This window comes from Mytilus californianus, unplaced genomic scaffold (assembly GCF_021869535.1).
Source record: "Mytilus californianus isolate M0D057914Y unplaced genomic scaffold, xbMytCali1.0.p SCAF_4, whole genome shotgun sequence".
In the NCBI taxonomy this organism is placed as follows: domain Eukaryota; kingdom Metazoa; phylum Mollusca; class Bivalvia; order Mytilida; family Mytilidae; genus Mytilus; species Mytilus californianus.
Window position 1 is genome coordinate 10,802,677 of NW_026262690.1, and position 11,245 is coordinate 10,813,921.

At 32.6% G+C, this 11,245-nt stretch overlaps 1 long non-coding RNA gene across 2 annotated transcripts; it reads left to right on the forward strand.

Moving 5' to 3' along the window:
• The first annotated feature begins 4,924 nt into the window (after positions 1-4,924).
• LOC127737461 (uncharacterized) lies at positions 4,925-7,812 on the forward strand. Of its 2 annotated transcripts, none has more exons than XR_007999559.1 (3): positions 4,925-5,627; positions 6,097-6,253; positions 7,311-7,381. It is a non-coding gene; the product is annotated as an uncharacterized LOC127737461 (long non-coding RNA). The 2 variants fall into 2 exon arrangements; XR_007999558.1 differs by lacking the exon at positions 7,311-7,381 and adding an exon at positions 7,388-7,812 and having other exon boundaries at positions 4,926-5,627.
• Positions 7,813-11,245: the final 3,433 nt, after the last annotated feature.

The window sequence follows — 11,245 nt, forward strand, 5'->3', positions numbered from 1 at the left end:
TAGATTTGAACCAAACATTTTTTGTCCATTAGCCAAACTGAAAAAAAAAGCACAAATTCACCAAACAATGCTACTGGCCCTACTAGCAATATGATACTAGGTTCTTTTGTTACACTTTGTTTTTTTACATCTGTACTGCCTACTGGCGACTCAGTCCTGAGTGTAAATGGTCATTCAGTATGTTAAGAAAAAGACCAAAATTTATAAGGCCTATCTGGCCTAATTGATTTCTAAAATATATTTCATTGTACATGTTCAACATTTATCATACATTTGTTTATTTCTTAATTTGTGTGAATTAACAGTAAATGTTAATTACTACACTTTCATACCATTACAAAACTGCCTTACTGTATTGGTATCACTTATGATTTGTATCCATATAACGAAAAAAACTGAAAAGAGAATACTTTTGCAATAGCTTTTTCATATTGAATACTTAAACTTTTTAGATATTTAGACATATTAAGTAGATGTTCATAATATCCACTTGACATTTTATCATATGACTTCTGTAGTTAGTTATGAGTCTTTGAAACATGCTCACAAAGGTTCTTTTGTTGATATCATTTTCATACTGGTCAAAAATTTTTTTTGCCTTCACAAGCTTTGGAGGAGATATTTTCAAAGAATTACTAAAAAATAACACAGAAATTCACTTTCTAGCTCATCAAGCCCCAATCATCATGTCAGGCATTGTCATTACTAAAAAACATTAAATGTCTTCTAAACTGAGAAACAATTTCAACATTTAACCGAAATCTTTTACTTATGATACTGACAATCCCCCACAAAGTAATATAAATAGAACCATACAAATAGTAAGCAAATACATGTTCTCAGATTCCATCTCCCATACATGTATACAAAAATCACATTAAGAAAAAAATGAACCTATTATGTGTTCCTCTCCTAGCTACAAAATGTATCCCAAATCAAAGATGTGGAACATATTATATTCTATCATAATCATTTGGTAATTAATGCAATTAGTATCTCTTCCATGCCCGTGTTGAACATAAAAAACTAAATATTACATAAACAACACCCCTAATGTTCATGTTGGTTGTCATTGTGCAACACAGTTAATACATAGAAAACATAAAACATAGAACTCCTTTTGTCATATAAAACACTGTCAAACATCCAATCATACTATCCACACTGATCTGTGTCCACACTTGTATTTTAACATATTATTTTATTTTTTTGTTTAAATGAAATACATGCATCAGGATAAGCCAATGACCTAAAAGGGATAATTTCAAAGTAATTTAAAGGTTCATTGACACAAAAATTGCAAAAAAAAAATGATATGATATGTTGAACTTTTTTTCATATTACTTGATATTCTGAAGGTATTATTTATTACAGCGGATGACCGTAAGGGCATTCCGGTTTTATGTTGCCACAGACATTTCTACCCACGTGACTTGTGTTTTTGACTGATAACCGAACGTATTTCGTATAATTACGCGGATATTATCGAGTGCAAAATAACATTCCTTAGCGCTTATGTTATATATTAATTTCATCAATAAATATTCATGAAAATAATTTTTAAGAACATAGATAAATGATATGAAAATGTTTTGTCGTGAGAAATATATATATCAATAACAAATCAAGTATAACGAAAATTTGTGTTAACTCATGCGGAAGAATATCTCAAGAACGTTTTGCAACAAATGCGGGAAAATATGAATGCCTACTCAAATCCAATCTATTAGAAAAACGAATTATTACAGAAGAGTGTCCACCATGCACTTGCACTGCACTATCATTAGAATAGTAGAATAGAATGATATACAAATTTATGAAAATTATATATAACTGTTATACAAATATTAATATAATATATAACAAACCAGAGTATACTGATAACAAATGATTATATCACTACAATATAATAGTTATTACGTCGAGGTTGAATTCCCTGTCATTTATTCATCATCCACACACAAACTTGTATCAGAAAAGAATATATCTATGTACCTTAACCTAACTTTCAGGTATAGAGTTGTGATTTTTTTCTGAGACAAGTGCTTGTGACCATGCACCAGAACTTGCGGTCATCCGATGTTCAGTACTTCAGTACTTTGATTAGTTACATGGTGTGTAAGTGACCTAATATCATATATATGGGGTCAGTAAATTCCATATTGGACGAAAGCGTAGCTTGAGTTCAATATTGAATTTACTGACCCCCATATATATATATATCATATTAGGTCACTAAAACACCGTGTAACGAATTTATCTTACCGACTATCTTGCATCTACGAAATTGCTGTCCGACAATTGTCAAATTGTAAAATCATTATTTGTAAAAAGAAAAGGACATATTTCCTCTACTAATGCTATATCAAAAGTTAATTAACCATTCAAATTCTCATAAATCACTACTAACCCCATATAAAAAGTTGATTAACCAATCAAATTCACTATTTTTGAAAGGGATGTAGCTCTACTTCTAACCCCATATATTTGGTAGCTTACCCTAATTTTTTGGTAACGAAACCCCATATTTTTTAGACGCCCTAAAACAAATATATATAGTCACCATGTGTAGTCGTTTAACCAATCATATCCCTGTAAATCTATAGGAGGTAAGATAAATCATATCATAATGTTTAAATTCATATTATGTCAAAAAATGCATTATGTTTGTCTATGATTTTTGTTGGTAATTGATATGCCCTTTAATATGAACCTTTTGATTAGGAAATAAACATATTTGATTTGTTTGATTTTATACTACTTTTATTAAGTCTTATTGGTTTTGCTCAGTTCTTATTATTAAGTCTCCCAAACTTCGTTTGGGAAGACTTATTATGGCACCCTCAATGGAGTTGGGGCGACATATTGTTATTATACGTTTCTTTTTTTTCTTATTATTATTTTTACTTTTTTGTATACCCAAGACCACTGTAAATATAGTCCTGTAAATATATATAGTGAACTTTTAAACCGATTCTGAAAAGAAGTGCTCCTTTGAAGGAGGGAATTCCTTATACAGATAAAGATATGGCACCCTCAACGGAGTTGGGGTGACATATTGTCATTCTACGTTTCTTATTTCTTTTTTTTATTATTATGGCACCCTCAACGGAGTTGGTGTGACATATTGTTATTGTTCCGTTCTTTTTTGTCTTTTTTTTATTCTTCCACACATTTTGTCCACGCTATTTCTCGGAATTGGTCAGACTATACCATAATATGAACCGCCATGTGAAGTTGTGCAAGAGACATTGGAATGGTACAAAATGGCCGCCGTTACCATGGAAACTGCAAAAATGTGAAAAAAAATCGAAATTCTAAATCTTTTGTTATAAGAGCCAACCTAATGAAACTTTATGCAAATGTTAACAGTGGTGTCCTGAGGTACCAACAGTACTTAGCTTCTGCAAAATGGCTGCCATTGCCATGGAAACTGGAGAAAAGTTTAACATTGACCCTATGGGAAAAAACATCAAACCAGCATTTTCTAAAGGTATATAAGATCAAACTCAAAGAAACATCATGAATATATAACATGGCATAAGTCAATGTTGCAACTGTTGTTGGAATTTTCAAAATGGACACCGTTACCATGGAAACATCGAAAGTATCCAAAAATTCCAAAATGGTCTTAACTAAATGAAACTTATAATAAATTGGTACTGACCCTTGGAGATAAGACTTTGTACTTCGGAATTTCGAAAATGGCCGCCGTTGCCATGGAAACTGCAAAAATAAAAAATAAATAAAAAATGTTTCAAATTTTCCGAAAATTTATAGACAGGTTTGTTGTTATGCATTTAAGTGCTATGACTATTTTCAATTTTCAAAATGGCTGCAGTTTAGTGGCAATGTGGGAAGGGTGTCATCCACTATTGCTTGCAATGGCAAATCTAGTTTTTATTATCAATTTCCTTCCACACTTTTTTGTCCAGTCTGGATCTCGGAATTGAATGGACCCAAGTTGATGGAACTATACAATAATGTTAACCCTACTGAAAATGAGTACGGGATTCCACTGGATTTCCAGTGAAATTACACTGGTATTCAGTGGAAAAAAATATTCCGATGGAATCCCATTAGAATTTCATCCAAAACATCTGGAATATTTTTCACACTGTAATTCCAATGGAAAATCAGTGAAATTTCCAATGAAACTTCCAAAGATTTTCCAATTAATTTCCAGTGGAATATTATTGTTTATATTTCAGTGGAGTTTTGATTTAATGCAAATATTCCAGTGGAATTTTGGACTTAGAAATTTAAAGGAATATATACTTCTAATTTAAATTTTTCAAATAATTAAGTGCATGATTATTATATAAAGGATTTAATTTGTAGCATATAATTTGCTGGCCTGATAAGAAATTAAATATTATAATCATGATAATATAAGGGATGTATTATGAATATTTCATAAACCTACATATATACATGTATATGAAACATTTGTTCAAAAAATGTTACATGGTTAAATGTAATATGAAATCACTTGCCTAGTAACAAATGAAAATAATCATTTGGTCTGAAAGACCCCCCCCCCCCCCCCCCCCCCCCACACCCATATAAAATAAGTAAAATGGTAGCTCCTCAGATGTAGGGTGAATATAATGCATCACCATATAGCCTATGAGTATGACACATTGAAAGGATACATTTTAACTATTAAGAAATAAAATTAAATGTGCAATAATCAGATAATATAAATAAAGAAATGAATATTTTATATCAAATTGGGTTGAGAATAAGATTCTGGTTGATTTAACGAACAAAAACAATTAAGATTCTTTTTGAAAAATGTGCATGGCTCTTAAAAGGGCCGTTTTAAACAGATCTGTTGCAGAAATTATCTTCAGACTGTACGAATTGTTAGGATAACTCCGTTTTTTTCTTCAAGTGACCGTACTGGCAACTGCCCTGCACTACAGTCTACATGTATACAATAATATAATTATTTCTCCTTTGACTTCATCATGTTCATTAACTGTTACTGGTCTACTGTTCTTTTGAGAAAAGTAAAGTGAACGGCTTTCATTTTCCACATTGTTCTATAAACTGTTTCGGTATCTTAACTTTGTCCGTGTGATGAATTTTTCATCATTTTCATGTCCTGAACTCGGCACTGGAACTCGGGTCATATAAGTTAATCTATAGAAACATTTCACATATAATCCGCTCCAATCAATTGTACGCTAAATGTCAGTGTTTTTGGCATAATTTGAGCAGAAAATTCGTGAAACTGTAGTCTATAATGTTGTTTTTCAACACACATGTTTACATTCATGGAGGCTGCCATTTTTTTCTACCAGACTATATATATAACCGCTGATTTGATTGGATAACTCTATATCCGGGATTTCCGATCGGCCAATCAGATAGTCGTTATCATTAATACACGGAATGTGTTCAAATTTGAAACTAAAAATATTGTACGAGTATGTATCCTGTCCAGCATTGTCCAGCTGTGGTTACATTAATCATGTTAATAATAATTAATACTCAACAACCTTCGATAAATAAAGAAATAGACATTAAAGGCAGAACATTTAGGTATGACATTAGCTGTTGAACCAAGAATTTACGATGAGACGATGTGCTGATGTAGGGCAGACGTACAGCAGATACAGGTAATTTTTAAGAGATTTTACATTTGATTTTTACATCATGAATATTTTTAATTAAAATTAAAAAGAAAAGATATATACCCCCTTTAGTTTTATTCATGGGCTCTGTTAGTTCACACTTTGAGGATGACCATTTGGTGTTCTGAAAAGGGGGAGGTGGGAATGTAATAATAATTTTATTATTCAATATTAAATTACATTGTGTGCCTTCACAATCAAGGAAAGATGTTTACAGTTTACTACACAATCTCAGGCACATTCAACTTAATTTTGTCATGTTCTGATTTGGATGGACATGCAACACAAAAAATCCCTAAAGGTTAATATTGTGTTTTAGAGTCTTTATACTTAACTGAAAGAAGCTTCTTAATTATATATGTACATTGTATGATAAATATCAGTAATATATGATGCATACAGGTCATGACCAGAATTAAAAATGATTAATAAAATGTTTTTACATTTTTTTTAGGTTGTCCATATATTAAAAGGGATTGATCATGGTGAAGGTACAAAGCTGCAAAAATGATGACTGTGCATCGATCAATATCCACTCAATAATATGAAAACACGATGAAAACAAACGAACCAGCAGCAGAAAAGAAATTTGAGTATAAGATTATTGAAAGGTACTTATTGAATTATTTTTTCATCCTTCCCACACTTGAAATAAAAATACATTAATCATGTTAATCATTCACATCTATAAGCTGTAAACACATCTCAAAAACATTGATCTGATCATCATGCACAATGGTTAATCATGGCTATTATGTGAACAAAATGAGGTGTCTGGTATGCTTCAACCAGATAGTAAACCAACAACAAACACAACACAAAGGGAAAGATAATATGAGGCTAAATAAAAATATATGCGTGGTTCCAATTACCTTACCTACCTTTTTGTTTAGTCTTAACAATAGCCTACCCTAAAGATTTTTTTGTCATTTTTCAGTAAGTACTGTTTAAGTCAAAATGTTGCTCCCATAGACATGATAGACTCAATGTAAAAAAAAACCATAAAATAAAAAAAATTCTAACTACCCTAATTTTTTTTTAAATATAACTGGAACCACACATACTATTTTATTTGGCTTTGAGAGACACCTGATCCATGAACAATAAAAGTCTATTTTGATAAAAAGAGATGTGTGTTATAAGTCTAAGAGACAGCAACCCAACAACTATAGCCAAAGATATCTAGAGAACACATAGTCTTCAACAATAGACATACATGTGTCTAAATTGCTCTTAGTGTATAAATGTTGTGAATAAATTACACACAAACACAAATAAAATATATATGCCAGTAACATATATTTTTGAATAATTGCAGACATGATAGACTCAATGTAAAAAAAAACCATAAAATAAAAAAAATTCTTACCTACCTACCCTAATTTTTTTTAAATGTAACTGGAACCACACATACTATTTTATTTGGCTTTGAGAGACACCTGATCCATGAACAATAGAAGTCTATTTTGATAAAAAGAGATGTGTGTTATAAGTCTAAGAGACAGCAACCCAACAACTATAGCCAAAGATATCTAGAGAACACATAGTCTTCAACAATAGACATACATGTGTCTAAATTGCTCTTAGTGTATAAATGTTGTGAATAAATTACACACAAACACAAATAAAATATATATGCCAGTAACATATATTTTTGAATAATTGCAGACTGGAGCATGGTATTGTAATGTTATTTTAATTCAAAATTCTATGCATGTTATGATGTATGATTTTTTTTCTTTCAGATTAATCGATGAAGACTTAATGGAACAGGATTGGAATGCAGAAACTTTGGACTTAATTCATGAATAATATCAATGGATGATGAAGAAAACTGACCAAACTGACAAAGTATTTCGTATGCATGTAAACTGGACATTTTTGTTTGGTTAATGCACAATAAACAAATTTGTAAAATTGAAAATTAAAACCATTTGTGAAAGATTTCAAGAGGACCAAAAGTTACCATGGACTTATGAATGATTTAACCAGAAAAATGATTTACATGTACAATTAAGTAAATACATCTTTGACTAAAAAATGATAATTTATCAACGTTAATATTTTAAAGAGGTTGATCTTTTCGTTTAAAAGGTCTTAAATGTGGATGATGTTTAAACTGTTGTAATTTCTTTAATTGTTGACTTGCATTAAAATGGTTATTGTCTTATTTCAAGTTTTCTTATTAATTCATTCAAAAATAAGCAGTGCATGCAAAATGATATCTAACATTTCAGTGGAATTGTCAATTTCCATTGAAATATCACTGGTTTTCTTTGGTTGATTGTTACAATTTCCAATGGAATTACCACTGGTATCCCAGTAGAAAACAATAAATGTCCAGTGGGAAAACAATGGTATTCCAACGAAGTTTTCACTGGTATTCCAATGGAATTTCCACTGTATTCCACTCGAGTATTCACAGGAATCCCACTGGATATTCCACTGATATCCCAATGGAAAACAATGAATGTCCAATGAAAATCCCGACCAAATTTCCCAGTGGTAATACAGTGGTATTCCAATGGAACTCTGATGAAACTCCACTGGTATTTTCAGTGAAATCCCACTTTACATTTTCAGTAGGGAACCACCATGTGAAGATTTGCAATTGGGTGTTGTCACTTTCAAGATTGCTGCCGTTGCCATGGAAACAGCAAAAATGCGAAAACAATGAAAGTGTTCCAAACTTAATGAAACTTTACATAAATGGTTACTGGCATGTTAAGAGTTGCAGTTTGACTTTGGAATTTTCAAAATGGCCGCCGTTACCATTGAAACAGCAAAAATGTCAAAAAATTCAAAATACTCCAAACTTCATGAAAATTTACGAAAATGTTAATGGGCATGTGCAGATGTGCTCTTTGACTTTGGAATTTTAAAAATGGCTGCCGTTACCCTGGCAATGGGGGGGACGAGGGTGCCATCCGTTATTGCTAGCAATTACAAATCTAGTTGTTCGTTTCTTTTTTTCTTATTATTGTGGCACCCTCAACGGAGTTGGGGTGACATATTGTTATTCTACGTTTCTTTTTAGCTCACCTGACCTGAAAGGTCAAGTGAGCTTTTCTCATCACTTTGCGTCCGTCGTCCGTCGTCCGTCGTCCGTAAACTTTTACAAAAATCTTCTCCTCTGAAACTACTAGGCCAAATTTAACCAAACTTGGCCACAATCATCATTGGGGTATCTAGTTTTAAAAATGTGTGGCGTGACCCGGTCAACCAACCAAGATGGCTGCCACGGCTAAAAATAGAACATAGGGGTAAAATGCAGTTTTTAGCTTATAACTCAAAAACCAAAGCATTAAGAGCAAATCTGACAGGGTAAAATTGTTCATCAGGTCAAGATCTATCTGCCCTGAAATTTTCAGATGAATCGGACAACCCGTTATTGGGTTGCTGCCCCTGAATTGGTAATTTTAAGGAAATTTTGCTGTTTTTGGTTATTATCTTGAATATTATTATAGATAGAGATAAACTGTAAACAGCAATAATGTTCAGCAAAGTAAGATTTACAAATAAGTCAATATAACCGAAATGGTCAGTTGACCCCTTTAGGAGTAATTGCCCTTTATAGTCAATTTTGAACCATTTTTCGTAAATCTTAGTTATCTTTTACAAAAATCTTCTCCTCTGAAACAGCTGGGCCAAACTAAACCAAACTTGGCCACAATCATCATTGGGGTATCTAGTTTAAAAAATGTGTGGCGTGACCCGGCCAACCAACCAAGATGGCGGCCACAGCTAAAAATAAAACATAGGGGTAAAATGCAGTTTTTGGCTTATAACTCAAAAACCAAAGCATTTAGAGCAAATCTGACATGAAGTAAAATTGTTTATTAGGTCAAGATCTATCTGCCCTGAAATTTTCAGATGAATCGAACAACCTGTTGTTGGGTTGCTGCCCCTGAATTGGTAATTTTAAGGAAATTTTGCTGTTTTTGGTTATTATCTTGAATATTATTATAGATAGAGATAAACTGTAAACAGCAATAATGTTCAGCAAAGTAAGATTAACAAATAAGTCAACATGACTGAAATGGTCAGTTGACCCCTTTAGGAGTTATTGCCCTTTATAGTCAATTTTTAACAATTTTTCATAAATCTTAGTAATCTTTTACAAAAATCTTCTCCTCTGAAACTACGTGGCCAAATTAAACCAAACTTGGCCACAATCATCATTTGGTTATCTTGTTTTAAAAATGTGTGGCGTGACCTGGTCAACCAACCAAGATGGCCGCCACGGCTAAAAATAGAACATAGGGGTAAAATTCAGTTTTTGGCTTTTAACTCAAAAACCAAAGCATTTAAAGCAAATCTGACATGAAGTAAAATTGTTTATCAGGTCAAGATCTATCTGCCCTGAAATTTTCAGATGAATCGGACAACCCGTTGTTGGGTTGCTGCCCCTGAATTGGTAATTTTAAGGTAATTTTGCTGTTTTTAGCTCACCTGGCCCGAAGGGCCAAGTGAGCTTTTCTCATCACTTGGCGTCCGTCGTCTGTTGTCCGTCGTTGTCGTCGTCGGCGTCGTCTCCGTCGTCGTTAGCTTTTTACAAAAATCTTCTCCTCTGAAACCACTTGGCCAAATTTAACCAAACTTGGCCACAATCATTGTTAGGGTATGTAGTTTAAAAAATGTGTCCGATGACCCCACCAACCAACCAAGATGGCCGCCATGGCTAAAAATAGAACATAGGGGTAAAATGTAGATTTTGGCTTATATCTCTGAAACCAAAGCATTTAGAGTAAATCTGACATAGGGTAAAACTGATTATCAGGTCAAGATCTATATGCTCTGAAATTTTCAGACAAATCTGACAACCGGTTGTTGGGTTGCTGCCCCTGAATTGGTAATTTTAAGGAAATTTTGCAGTTTTTGGTTATTATCTTGAATATTATTATAGATAGAGATAAACTGTAAACAGCAATAATGTTCAGCAAAGTAAGATCTACAAATAAGTTGTCATGACCAAAATTGTCATTCGACCCCTTTAGGAGTTATTGCCCTTAATAGTCAATTTTTAACAATTTTTTGTAAATTTTTGTAATCTTTTACAAAAATCTTCTTCTCTGAAACTACTGAGACAAATATAACCATACTTGGCCATAATCATTATTAGGGTATCTACTTTGAAAAATTTGTCCGATGACCCCGCCTTCTAACCATCATGGCCGATTTGGTTAAAAATAGAACATTGGGGTAAAATGCAGTTTTTGGTTTATATCTCTGAAACTAAAGCATTTAGAGCAAATCTGACTGGTGGCAAAAAAGTTCATCAGATTTAGATTTATCTGCCCTGAAATTTTCAGACGAATCCGACAACCCGTTGTTGGGTTGCTGCCCCTGAGTTAGTAATTTTACAAAAATTTTGCAGTTTTTTGTTATTATCTTAGATATCATTATAATATCTAATATCTAATACTATTAATTATGATTTTAACCTTATTTTACATGATTTCCAAAGCATCAGTAAATACAGGTGAGCGACACAGGCTCTTGAGAGCCTCTAGTTTATGTCACCCTGACGGAGGTCGGGTGATATAATGTTATTGGTCGATTCTTTTATTATGGCACCCTCAACGGAGTTGGGGTGACATATT